The 14,723-nt window shown below is 42.0% G+C and overlaps 1 protein-coding gene across 1 annotated transcript in view; it reads right to left on the reverse strand.

The window, feature by feature from the left end:
* The window catches only part of MID1 (midline 1), a 336,706-nt gene extending 322,584 nt beyond the window's left edge, over positions 1–14,122 (reverse strand). The window contains exon 1 of the mRNA XM_036420484.2: positions 13,728–14,122. The gene's annotated coding sequence lies outside the window, so the exon portion shown is untranslated. The remainder of the gene's footprint in view (positions 1–13,727) is intronic.
* Positions 14,123–14,723: the final 601 nt, after the last annotated feature.

The raw sequence follows: 14,723 nt of genomic DNA on the forward strand, positions 1-14,723 counted from the left end.
CTTACAATTATTAATAATCTCAGGATGACTTCAACTTGGTTTCCTTTTCCATCAAAAGACCATTTCCTTACACACACACACACACACACACACACACACACACACACACACAAAGAACATTTCCTTGAGAGTGACAGGAAGAGGAGATGGTAGCGGATGTTAATTTCTTTCATTCATTATCGTTGCTCTTTTTGCTTATTTATAGAAATAGAACTTTGTTGTTGATTAGGGTTTCTGCCCTCTTGAAACGTGTCTTCGGGACATGTGTCTTTTTAAAAGGACTAACATGTTTCTGACCCAAGAAGAAATACAAAACCAGTCTGGATAAAACACCATCTTCCAAACAAATTTTAACTTTGTACTTAATTTGTTCAAGCATTTCAGAGAAATTGTCTCCAGGCAAAATTCTTAAAAACTCGTTTTGAGCCAACATACATTACCATTGCTTGCAATTGCTGAATATTTTAGTAGCATTAGTTCAAATTTACTTGAGCAATGTTTTATATGCGAAGCTTTAGGTCGATCTAGTCTCAGAAAGATTCTTTAAGGTATAAAGCTGTCCAGTGTGAAATGAATGGACAGGGTGATAGGGAATGAATGTCCACCTTCAGCTCTGGCAGGGCACTGTCTCGACATGCTATGTTAACAAAGAGATCCTAAGTCCTGCCTAAGCTCACAGACCTCTGAAGGAAGTCTAAACCATTCTCAGTGATTTGGAATAAAAGCAGTATTAAGCAACAGATTCAGAAGCTTTTCAGTGGGTACCTTCTTCCCAAAAGCGCTGTGTTCTGTATGATTTGTCCTTCAGAGCGGCAGTTCTATAGCTCACGTGTTCATCAAACATTAGACCACCAGTCTCAAGAAACCTAGTGGGGTGATACTGGCCAGCATTTGTTGAGCAGATACTCTATGCGAGAATACTACACACACATCTTCTAATTCAGTCTTATCAAATGCCTCTGGCGGGCGTGCGGTGAAAGAAATGAAGGTCAGGGACTTCAGTGTTAAGATCAGGAAATGCAGCTGGCAAGTGACATGGCAGAAATTCTACTTTAGCTTTGTGTAGCTCAAATGTTTGTTCTCCTGATGCCTATACCATTTGTATTTCCTTAAACATCATTCAACAGCTAGTGATGGGGGCTGTGGAAAATGAAGGATTGTAAAATCAAACTGAGTTCTTTTCTACATCTTTCTTAGCTGGGATGGGAAGCAACACCACACACACACACATACACACACACACACACATTAGTTTTAGTTTTATTTGGGTTTATTTATGGGGGAACAATTAATATCATGTGAGCATATATGTGTGTGTGTGTGTGTGTGTGTGAGAGAGAGAGAGAGAGAGAGAGAGAGAGAGAGAGAGAGAGAGAGAGAGAGACTATATAGAAAAAGTTGCAAGATCACTCATCTACTCTTTTCAACAAATTATTGTAAATGAAATGAATTTGTGCTGTAATTTATCTCCCTTGCTCACATTCTCTCCATGTGTGACATATAGAACACTGCATTCTTCTTTCAAACACTGCTTTGTAGCTGTTACTCCATGCAATGGTCTCAAATTTCTCCGTCCCGTATTTTTCTCTTCCCAGTCATGAGGCACTGGGTGTGCTTCCCTCACCCCCCTAATTGCTTCCCTTTGGTACACACTCATTTCCTTATTTGGAACCCAGAGAGAGTAAGAAAAAAAAAATAGATGTTATGTGGGAAGAAATCATTATAACCTAACATTTCCACATTTGTTTTGTCTGGTTTCTAGGAGTTCTCATTTAGTCCTTGTCTTAATTTTTTGGGAAAATTTCAGGAATTCTCATAATTCTCAAATGATCATCTCCCAACATTCTTCCTTTGGGAATTCCATGGAAGCCTCCTACTTCTATGCAATCCTACGATCTGAGTAAGAGCAATAATTTATGGAATATCATGAGAGTCCCCTTCTGGATGGCCTACATGGTAACATTCTATAAGTGAAAAGACATAGTATGTATAGACATGTCCTCCCAAGCCTTTCTAATCAGCGGGCTAAGAAGGACCATTCCACTATTCATCATGCCTTTTGCCAATCTTTTCTCATATCTGCGATCATAATTGATGGGTTTTTGTTTGTTTGTTTTAAATATATTTTATTGATTTTTTTTACAGAGAGGAAGGGAAAGGGATAGAGAGTTAGAAATATCGATGAGAGAGAAACATAGACCAGCTGCCTCCTGCACACCCCTACCAGGAATGTGCGCGCAACCAAGGTACATGCCCTTGACCAGAATCGAACCTGGGACCTTTCTGTTCGCAGGCTGACACTCTATCCACTGAGCCAAACAGGTTTCGACGATAGGTTTGTTTTTCCCATAGGTAGAGCCTGTGTTTCCTGGCTCTCATTTTCTTCAGCAGTCCCAGTGGCTTCAGGCCCCTAGTGCCATAAAAGTAAGATAACATTGTCCACCAAGAGGCTCTGAAATACCGCCAGTGCCTTGGAATTAAAGTGATAGTCCTTGCTGCCCTGAGTTTATCTGCATGGGCATGCATACAGCCTGGAGGGCAAATAGATTGCATTTCCAGGGTAAGATAAATATGTGGGGAAGGAAACTGTGAACCTTGCAGGGCAAACTGACCTAGGCAAACCGAAAAGCTATGGTCAATGAGCCATAACCAGCGGTTCGACTGTCCCATATTCAGTGAATGGAAATGTGAGTTTCTTTTGACCTGATGTGCTAACATGGAGCTACATTTCACAGAGCCCCAAAGGCAACAAACCCCACAGCAGGGAGTGTGCTTTAGTCATAACGTCATCCCTGAGAAAGGTCACCAAAGCAGAAAACATGAACTTTGCAATCGCTATGAACCTAAAGGGCCAATTATCTATGAAACAATTGTAAAGAGAGATCGTTTTAGGGAAACACTAAAAAAAGTCTTTAAAAATAGTCCGTTGATTCCAGTGATTTACGTCATAAGAAACAGACCATTGTAAGTAACACATGGGCAATAAAAGCCAGCAGATGTTTGCATTCTGAGCAGGGCACTAATGGAGGTGCTATGGCACTGTATCAAAGTGAAGCTTGCCATCTTCACAATTGCCCACTGGAGTTTTAAATGCAGCTGCGGAACTCCAAGTCAACAACTGGGGAGTGTTCCCTGACCACTCTGTGTCTCGTTGCTGCTGCAGGTAAGAATTAATAATTCACTGCTAACACGCTGCGTCTAACTTGTTTCCTGAAATGGGCCTTGAAATGTGTGATTGAGTCTAAGATTCGAAATGGCCATAAAAACAATTCCTTGGGTTGCTGAATTACAAACAGAAGTTATTAAGAGCAAAAGCACAGTCAAAATAAATGAGCAAGTCTAAACCACAAGACATTGTATTTGGAATGTCACAGGCAGGCTCTCAGCCCTGCAGTGACCAAGTCAAGCACCGGGTACTGGGATAAAGCTTGACAGTGGAAATGAATTCATGCACTGCAACCTCTCCCTTCCTTTCCTCTTCAGAAATTCATAGCATTTAATAAATATTAAGTGAGGTACTGCTGGCCAAGTAAATAACTCCTGGGAGTCTGGAAGACATTTGGAAGGTTAACTCTTTAGGCCACCAAGCTATGGGTCACAGTCCGAGAATCACTGTGGACTCAGTCAGGAAGAGCGAGTCTCCTCTGGAGCACCACATAGCTGAGGAGCCCAGATCCTGCTGCACAGGCCTTTCCCAGCAGGGACATTTAAAAAGCAAATTGCATTCACACTCTTATCACAGATAAAACTAATTATGGATCAGACAAGATCTGCCACCTTCAGGGGCCAGTGTCATCAGGACATGACTACGCAGCCATTCTGTGGAACCCACTACTTGGCTGGCCTTCTTCTCCCGTGGGCTAGCAGTGTCACCCTCCCCTTATTTGTGCTCTCTCCTGGCTCTCTTCCCTGAGCCTACCTTCATTTCAGGGCTGTCTGATCCTTTCCTCAAGACCCCTGGGGAGCTAATGTCTCCTCAGCCATCCACCAACTCAAGCACAATCATCCCCTTTGTCTCATCTTCTATTTCTTGATTTTTCAATGTCACCTCTTCATTTCTTACTTTCTTCTGTATTTCCTTTTTGTTCATTTGCTTTACATTGGCAAGCTTTTACACTGAAGTTTCATTCATTCTTATCCTTTCTTTTGTGTCATCGCTTTCTGTCTCTCCCTCCCTCTACCCCTCTCTGTTTCTCTCTGTCTCTCTCTCTCTCTCCCTCTCTTTCACGCTCCATTCTTCCCTTCTTCCCCTCCCTCCTTTCCCCCTATCTAGTCTCCAGTATTTCCTAGCAATTGGTGGCTTGCCCCTTCTTTTCTTGATCCCTAGTCCTCCACCTGTTTGTCTGCTGAGCTGAGCTTTTGTTTGGATATGGAGGGTGTCCGTGGCTGGGGAGCAGTGAATAGTTTTTTGCAGCTGTGGGACCTCACTTACTCTAATGTCTCCTACTTCTCTATTTTTTTTCTCTTTTCCTTTCTCCCTTACCTCTTTGGACTTCCACTTACCTTCTAAATTATTATACTTGGTCTTAAAGTACTGTGACATTTTCTTTTCTTATTCTTTCATCTGAATTTGAAAAAAAACAACAACAGTAAATAATGGCTACAATTTATTGTCCTTAAGAGAGAGAAATTTTCTAATTGGCACATTTCTATATATTTAAATGTACATAGATACATAGAGTGTTGCTTTATCATTGATAGTGACTCTAATCAACAAGCAGTAGATGTAATAATACGTGAAAATATTCTATTAGAATTATATAAGCCCTGAAAAGATCTAGGAAGCAGCAATAAAAATTAATTTTAAACTAAAAAATCAATACATTTTGGCATATAACAATATACACATTTCATTGGAATCACTAATATTATATATTTAGAGCTCAAGTTAACTTTGAGATTCCTGATCAACAGCAAAAAATTATATACAAGACACACAGACACACAGACACACACATACAGACATACAGACACACACACACACACACACACACACACACACACACATCCCCCACTTTTATTTTCCTCACAGAACACACACACACACACACACACATCCCCCACTTTTATTTTCCTCACAGAAGGCAGGTCATTTATAAATAAACTTTGTATAATCTAAAACTCATATATTGACTTATGCTACCAAAATACAGCCTTGAGTAAGCAAAGACACAAATAAATCAAAAGGACAAGTATATATAAAATAAGCTGTTTTAGAGATAACACGGGACATATTTTATTAACTAATTTATGACCTACAATCTGTTGGCAGAGGCCTTACTCCTCCAGATCCCAGTCTTTCTGAACAGGATAAACAGACCAGAAGGCCTGATGGTGGATCAAGCATACATCTTTATCTCTGCAAGAGCTTTATTTGGGGGCCTGGAAACAGAAGTTCTCAGCATTTTTCATTCATTGTCACGTTTGATGTGTTTTCTCTTTACAGCGATCTTCACTCTGGATCATTCTACCAAGCTCCTATATTATCTTTGAACTGAGGGCAAATGATTTAATGGCAGGTAACTGCATTCATGGGCAAAGTGAACTCTTTCTCTGGTCTGAACTCTTTCTCTGGCTTCCTTCTATTGCATTGTGATCCCTAAAACATGTGGGAGACAGTGGGAAGCATAGCATTTTCTCACTTTGCTAGTGTAATCCAGAGTTGGAGCAATTACTATTGCACGTGCTAATTGCAAGGTTCTATTGAATGCTCCTGCTTGGAACTTAGCAAACCTAAAGCCAACTGGGTCTTTATGAGGTGAAGAGGCCGCCCCTCTGGAAGATACAATTCAGTTTTAGGATTGCCTTTTGAAACTCCTCTTATATCTTGAAATGACTTGCACCAAAATGGACCATGTAGAAAAAAACATTATGAAGGCAGAGGAAAGGTGGTAGAAAGAAGAAGCTCTTACATACATGCCTACAACCTCTATTTCAGATAACAGCTTTCATTCCACTTCCTTCCCCACTCATCCCACATAGCCAAATCCCAGTCTGAGTATATGTAGTAAAAGCTCAGATTTCCAGATGGAGACCCAGGTGCAGCCTAGCTATCTGAGCAGTTAGGCATCAATCAGACTGGCATAGCTAGTACATGAGGAAACTAAGACTTGAACCCTTCCCAAGTATTTCAGGCTCAAAACTTGTGCATTTTCTCCCTAGCTGGTGTAGTTCAGTGGATAGAGCGTTGGCCTGCAGACTGAGGGACTGCAGGTTTAATTCCGGTTATGAGCTTTCACAATCTTCCACTCAAACATTACACCAGCGAAGTGAGAAAATGCTATGCCTCCCACTGTCTCCCACATGTTTTTATATATGAAAATAAATGTTTCTTGGGGAAGAAATGACTGAAGGGGGTTTTGATGAAAAGCTTAATATTCTTAATAAGTTGGTGAGAGATAAGTGCGGCTCTCAAATGAAGAGACTTAACAGTGTTTGTAAAGAACAAAGAGAAAGAAATCGAAGAAGGCAACAGAAGAATTTGGGCAGTGACCTGCATCCTGCAATTCCAGAACACCTGCGGAGAGGGAAGCTAACACCTGGATTCCACGGGGTGTAAGCCCCTCTCCCCTTCCCCTGCCTATGCCAAGGTTCTCCTAACCCGATGGCTGCAGCTTTCACTGCCTATGGTTCCCTTTAATGAGAGAATCTTTGGAAGTCAGAAAGGAATTTGCAGAGGTCACTCAAGGGCAGTGGAATCACACGTCATACAAAATTCTCCCTAAATTGATGCTGGACTAGTAGAATGGTAAAACCTTCCTCCGAAGTCTACAGGGAGCGTGAACTTAATCAAGTGTGCTCATCTGTTAGTGCAAACTCTCAGATTACATTTTTCTAAACCCTATAGTCCTCTTACAAGTGATAAAGGATCTCAGCTAAGAAAAGCAATGTAGCTTATTCCTACATGGCATTCCCGAACCCAGGTTGAGGAAAAAAGGAGAGGGGGATGGAATGAAATAGAAGAAATGCACCAGACAACTGAAGTTCATAGCTTCCCTGCACATTATCAACAAGGAGAAAACGTCACTTAGGTAAATGTACGGAGTGCTGAAATCTCAGCTGTCAAGATTCTCACACACCACTTCACACCCAGGCAGTTACTGAAAACAGCTATTCCTCTTCCAGGCTTCATCGGTGGTGAATTTGTGGAGTAAATAGTAACTCATGTATGTAGGGCCTTTGACCATGTATGAAGCTATTCTGATTGTCTGAACAACCCTTGGAGATGGGTGTTGATGGTCTCACTTTTTAAAGATGGGAAAACCGAGAGTCAGAGAAACAGCATCACATAGCTAGTACATGAGGAAGCTAAGACTTGAACCCACTCCAAGACATTCAGGCTCAAAATTTGTGCATTTTCTCCCTAGCTGGTATAGTTCAGTGGATAGAGCATTGGCTGCAGACTGACAGACTGCAGGTTTAATTCTGGTTAAGTATCTACCTTGGTTACAAACTCAGGAGGCAACCAATGGGTGTGAGAGAGAGTCGGCTGTCTCTCCACCATGTGTGAACACATGAGAAGAAGATGGCTCTCCACAAGGCAGGCAGAGAGCTTTCACCAGACACTGAATCTGTCCTCGCCTTCATCTTGAACTTCCCAGCACCCAGAACTATGAGAAAAAAGGTCTAGTATTTAAGCCACTCAGTCTATGGTGTTTTGTTATAGCAGCCTGAGCTGACTAAAACAGCTGCCTGCTTCCTCATCACAACAGCAACATATGCTTCCCACTTGCCTTACCCAGGCGTGAACTCTATCAGGGCACATCAGCCCACAGCATACATTCTCTCTACATGATAGGTGCTACGTCAGATTAAATGGCACATTCCACTAGGGTGGGGCGTGGCAGGTGGGAGTAAGAGAAAGAGAGTGGGACCCTTGTGGAGCATAGCAACTTTATTTTAAAAAAATATATTTTATTGATTTCTACAGAGAGTTAGAAACATTGATGGGAGAGAGACATCTATCAGCTGCCTCTTGCATGCCCCCCACTGGGGATGTGCCTGCAACCAAGGTACATGCCCTTGACAGGAATCGAACCTGGAACCCTTCAGTCCACGGGCCGACATTCTATCCATTGAGCCACACTGGCTAGGGTAAGCATAATAACTTGAGAGAGGTCCATCCTCAAGACCCCTGAGAAGTCATTTTTGTGAAACCAGAAAAATGTAGTTGTAAAACAAGTGGGTTTTTATCAATAAATTTAGTAACTAGCTCAGTCCCTCCCACCACAGTTGTTGGAAAAGCTTTCAAGCTGTCTAAAATTAATAAATACAATGTGAGTTTTTTTTTTTTTAATAAAACCTACTTGTTTTAGAAAAACACCTTAAAAGGGGGAACATATTTGAAATAACAGATTTTTTTTAGAGAAGGAAGAAGCCTTTAGAACTCAGGTCTCAAATAGATAAACCTACAGAGGACAAACAGGTAACAAAGATAAGCAAAGAGGACCAGTACAAGACATTAGAAATGACATCACGCTTCACTGAAAAGCACATTTCTAAATCACTGAGAGGGCAACATTACATATGGGCCACTGGTGTGTGTACTTCTACTCCAACCTCTTGTTTGCTCAAGACGCCCAATCCACTTTCCCCCATTTCAATCCCACTGATACTTATTGATTGAGCATTGTGGTAGGTGCGTTCACAGACATGACCGTTTTCGATACTCATAACTGTCCAATGAATTGTGTATTTATGTCTCTATTGATAGATGAGGAAATTGAATCCCAGAGAAATTTAAGATGACTTGGCTAAACACACCATCCACTGCTTTGGAAAAACTTGGGAAACACTGCGATTCTTTTGTTTCTTAACTGTAAGCCAAGTATATCAGTTCGAGTAAACTTGTTATCCGTCCTCTAGTAGTTTATATACTGCTCTGTTCCCCAAGGCAATACATGCTGAGTGTGTCAGTACAGATCTAAATAACTGCACGATTAGATACTCAGGGGGGGAAATAATTTGGGTTTAACTACCCAAGGCCTCTGCTGCAGAACAATACCTATAACTAATGCAGCATTTCCTGGCTCAGGCTCTTGAACCAAAATTCCACTACTGTCACGTGTTAAAACTCAAACTGTCAAATTGAGGTGGTTCTGCTTAATTTCATTTCTGTCTCAAGTTTAGACAAGTGAAGAGCAACTCACAAGAGAGTGCGAGCACATGAGCACACAAGCAGGGTGTGGCTAAAGTTGGTTTACAGTTGTCTGTATGGAATATAATACAATGTGAATAAATAATAGAATAAGAATAAACTCTGTGTTTTACATACTCAAAACTGTAAACCTACTTTAGTCCCACGTTGTAGTTTAGAGCTATGCTTTATGCAGATACAGTCATTAAGTACCAAGCATATCTGAGAATGCCATAGCCCACAGAGCATTGCTAGCCATTTTTATTTTCCTTTAAAAAATAAAATTAATGGAACCCTTGGAAATAATAAAGTAACTCAATTTCTTTGAAAGGTTCACTCACAGAAGATTCCCTTATATGTGATTGCAAGCAATTAATTAAAAAATGGAAATGTCCTTTTTACATTTGACTAGGAGTCCTAGGCCTGTCTCTCACCTTGCCAGCTAACCTTTCTTCAAATATCAACATAGTTTAAATTGGTTTTGTCAATGCCCTAGATACTAGGAAAATCCTACTGGCACACATCAGTTATTAATTTGCGGTCCATAATTCTGAGCCATATTTATATATATACACACACAACCTGAAAGGGAACAGTGGCTTCTCTTGTCTGCGCCATAAGAACTTGTACCTTAATCATTTTTAGTGTTTAGCCCAGCTGGTGTGGCTCAGTGGTTGAGCATTGACCTGTGAACCAGGAGGTCAAGGTTTGATTCCTGGTCAGGGCTCATGCCCAAGTTGCGGGCTCCATCCCCAGTTGGGGACATGCAGGAGGCAGATAATCCATGTTTCTCTCTCATCATTGATGTTTCTCTCTCTCTCTCCCTTTCCCTTCCTTTCTGAAATCAATAAAAATAAATTTTTTAAAAATAATAATTTTCAGTAGTTAACAGTGAGTATAAGAGCATCCTAATTCCCTAATTCCCCAGGACTCTGGAAATATCTCTTCTTCACCCGGGACTCTAGGAACCTCTGACAACCCAAGAAAGTAGAGTCTTGTAAATCACATTAACAAAATATAAAGAGGCATCATCCAGCTCTTTGTCACTATTGATGACCTGCAGGGAGCAAGGTGGTGTCTTTCTCGTGGAAGTGTAGCAAGTTCATTGGCATCTGCCTGATGTGTTCTGACGTGGAGATCCTCTCTCTGTTCACTGAAAGCATGAACTTCTTGACCTGTGTTCAAGTCACCTGCTTTGTGCTCACCAGTTGTGAATGTCTGCCTTAAAGAAGGTCCTTCAGAATGACCAGCAAAAAGTGAGTGGTTGAGGAAGTTTGTAGCAATAGACTTTATATGCTGCACATCATTCAAATAATGACATTTCTCTTTGAAGAAATGCTATGGTTGCATGAAGATCTAGTTTAAACTCATCTGTCTCTTATATACCCACTTTTCCTCCAGAGTACTTAGCACAGGACTTCAAAAGGCACTCAATAAATATTTGCTGAATGAATGTAACAGGAATTAATAATGCCAAATGTTTTTGAGAAGGTAATTGATGTCAAATGGTAGGCAGAGAAAGCCAGAGAAAGTTCACCAGGGATACAAACGCTGTGTACAAATTTGGTACTGTGTCCAAGGAAAGAATTTACACTTAATAAATAACTTTTAAAACCAGGTCCTTTTATGTCATTGCCTCCGGACTAGGCCACACTGGTGGCGAGAGAATCCCAGCCAAACAAACCCAGATAGCAGTTTGAGAAAGGGAAGTATAAATGATAAGTTAATGTTACAAAGGATCCCAGGAAATAAAACACTTTGCCATATACTTGTCAAAAAATCCTTAAGAATAGGACAACACACACACACACACACACACACACACACACACACACACACACATTCATGCTTTAAAATTTTTATAAAATGAAAAGGGCAAACTAGTTGACATACAGAGGGCCTTAACAATAAAAATTAGTGTCTTCTTTCTCACACTGAGCCCCAAGACCCAGGTAAGTGCAGTACGGCATAATTTTGACTTGTATGATCTATATTCTGAGCTTGGATTGCCACAGTGTCTTAGCTGTGATGCATCATGACTAAGGTGACCAGATGTCCCGCTTTTGGGGGGACTGTCCTGCCAAAAGCAGGATGTCTAGTCACCTTAATCATGACAGATATAGAGATTGATTCTATCTATACAATATAGGGGCACATGGAGGGAGCTATGCGGGGCAGAGAGAACCTTTGGGGGGACAGCTCAGCCCACGCACAGATTGATGGCCTCGATGCCAAGAGAGAGAGATATCCGGGCATGTCTCTAACTCAGTCATCATTGACTGGTGCTTGTGGCCCAGCTGCTGGGAAGCTCTGTCTTAAAGAACGCTCCTCGGGGTGATCAGCAGCAAACTGTAGTTCACATGCTACACTTCTGTGGGGAGCCCCAAAGCATGCGAGCAGCAGAACAGCATAGTAAGTCTCTGAAAAGACTGGTTTCTCGGTTTTATTTCCCCCCAGTATCTTTCAGTCTCCTTTACCCTGGACACGCTAACATCTCACAGGGCTGGGCAGCTGCAGGGTGGTTCAGCTCTCCCCACAAGCACACAGTACCAGTGACTTGGAAGGGTTAATGCAACACCACTGCATCCTAACTGCCTTTCCTTGGAGGATTAGTCCGGACACTGAAATAACTTTAATCTCTGTGAAGAAATAGGCCTGGAACTTTATTAACACCAAAGTGTTAAATACAATAATCACTATTACTGCCCCCAAATGAGCGGCTGCGGAGCCAAGGATAAGTGGATTTTGGAGCCGGGACCCCAGTCCTCTCCAGTCATTCATAGGCTCCCGGTAAGGAGAGCTCTAAACGTGAGATTCAAGAACCCTGTGCTCAGCCCCCTGCTCTCCCCGACCCAGGAGACTTATCTGTCTTTCTGGTTATATATTCCCCTGGCTGTTGATGTAATTAGTGTATAATAACTGTGTACATATCAACTCACAGGAAAACCGGCAGACGTGCTGGCTGATTTGGCTGGAAGCCATCTCATCGGCGGGGGTAGACAGCCTGGTATAAACATCTGTTATTAACCGTATATTTTGAAATAGTGTTTTGTGTCTCCTGGGTGACCGATTCCCACCGAAAGCAACGCAATAGCAAGACTCCTGTTTTTCGGAGCGGCATCTAAGAGATAACAAGCTTTAAAACGTTTACATCAGTCTCCCCAGTTCTGCACTTCTGTGCTATTCAGAATCTTATTTATTAAAACTGCTACTGAGTCACCCGCACTGCTTTTCTGGGCTTCATTCTCGTAGAGGTGAGCAGGTCTCACTGAAACCAAGTTACTATGAATCGCTACGCTTTTTCAAGTCAAGAGCCCCCCATAGAACTGGCCCCGGCTTTTGTTGTTATGAATCAGCAGCTGCCATTCCCTATATTCAATCCAGAGCCTTCGTGGGGAATGGGCTATGACTGCACTTTTTCAAGAAGTGGTCACTCTCTCCAATCTGCTTGTTTGACCTTATTACTTTTCTTGAGGTTGATTTAAGAAATTAATTACTGACTATGAGACATTCAAGACCGGTTCCTCGTGCCACTTGCTGTAACTGGTAGCACAATCCTGCTTCCCAGACCCCCAGGATTCAGTCACTGTGTGTCAGGAAACAACAATATTTCTCTGATAGAGGAGCCATCAAATATTCAAAATGTTTAGCCAAGCTAACTCCATGAAGAGCCACCTTGACATAAAAATAAAAATAATATGATTTTGAACCTGATTCCCAAGTCATTTCTGACAGCTGCACTCCAAAACAGACTTTCTCCCAAAGTTATACCTGTGCCTCAGAGCTCAGTTGCAACCGTTTTTCTTCTTTCTTGGTTGTCTCATAACTTGCTGTTCCCAAGTCTAAAACCCCCAAGCAAGCCTGTTACACTTTCACACACCCACGTTTAATTACATTCAGCTTGAGATGTTTGTATACATACAGAATACAGCCACGTCTTAAATGCGTGGACTGCAAGGCTCTGACATAAAGCCTTTATGCACCGTTCCTGCCTTATGTACACATAGACACACACTACTTGTCAGAATGCAAGAGGGAGCTTCTTCGCATTGTCTAGAACAAAGCCCAGCCCGGCTCCTTCCTGTCCTCGGTGTCTCGGAAGGTGTCCTTTCTTACATGTGCAGGACGCAAGCATGTTGCTGCTGCAGGAATGAAAAATGATACCTTCAGACCGCCTGTTCAGTGACAAATTGCACTTCTGCAGAATATCACGCTGCCTGCAGTCGAGAGAACCCCACTTAGAGTTACTATGACTTCCTTGGGGACTCAGCCTTCTCGCAAAGCACCCCGAGGCTCATTGCCAGTGTTTGAGAGTGCAACAAAGATGAGAAAGTTTGCTCATCGGGATGGTCTAGAAACTCTGTGAGTGAAAAGACTCGCTGGAGTGTCTAAAGCGCTCAGAGCATTGCCCCTGTGGATTCTTGGTGCACAAAACAGGCAGGAAAGTTGTCTGGAGGCATTTGCCAAGCATTGTGTTTGCTCAGGAAGGAGCTGGGGGCGAGTGGCTGAGCTCAGCCTCCCCTTTGCTTCCTGGGTGAGCGCAGCGAGGCTGCCACTTAGCAGAGAGAAGAGAGAGATCGGTAAGACTCACCAGCTTCCCCATTTTTCCCAGGATGGGGTTTTTGTTCCTCACTGGGATCTGGAAAAAGCAAACCTGTAGGTCCTCCAGGCAGGCTGCCTCGGATCAGCTGAATGGCTGGGCGTTCAGGAAGCTTGCTCTGTCCAGCTCGGAGCACTCCCCCTCTCCGGGCTGTGTGCTCACACGCCTCCCAGGCAGAGCAGAAATCCGCCAAACTCAGGTCAGCCGAACAGGTTTCCTTATATAGGTAAACATGAATTGCATTCCTGGTGAAAGAAGTTAACTAGGAAGCCAGTAACCTGGTTAACTCTACACACGCCAGAACGGCTGGCTCAGAGGCAGTCAGCCTGCATAGGGTTCGTCGCAGTACAAAGGGATTTGTGCGATTTAATTAAAATCATCTTTATCCTGGCAGTCTGTAACATTGGCCTTTCTAGCGTAACTGTGAGTCAACAGCTAATATTTTATATCACGAGCTGTGATCGACCTTACATTATCTGAAGGCATTGTAGGGAGAAAAACCAAAGCATAGGATATTATCATTTATCTTTCATGTCTTTAAAACCAGGGTAACTTGTCTTGGAATTATTTTCAAAGAAGTGAATAGAACATGTGATAGGAAGAGAATGGGAACAAACCTCTATCAAAGGAGGCTCAAATGCCTTAAGTAATAGTTATTCAACTTTCCCCGGGCCTTTAGTAGATAATGCAATGTGATCATTTTGAATCTGCTCCTTTTACAACACAATAATTGCTACTGTATTCTCTGATGGGCGAAATGACACATAATGGCATCTATTTATTCCATGTAATAACCCTCCTGAGACCACATACTGAAGTGTTATTTGATGGTTTCAGGAAGAAAAGCTGACTTGTGGATTTGCATAATTATATACAAAAATGTTTAAACTACTTCCTGGGCTTAAGAAGGTAAGAAAAATATTTTATTTATTTTTTATTGTTTAAAGTATTACAAATAGTAGTACATATGTCTCTCTTTCTTTTTTT

This window comes from Pipistrellus kuhlii, unplaced genomic scaffold (assembly GCF_014108245.1).
Source record: "Pipistrellus kuhlii isolate mPipKuh1 unplaced genomic scaffold, mPipKuh1.p scaffold_m20_p_69, whole genome shotgun sequence".
Classification (NCBI taxonomy): Eukaryota; Metazoa; Chordata; class Mammalia; order Chiroptera; family Vespertilionidae; genus Pipistrellus; species Pipistrellus kuhlii.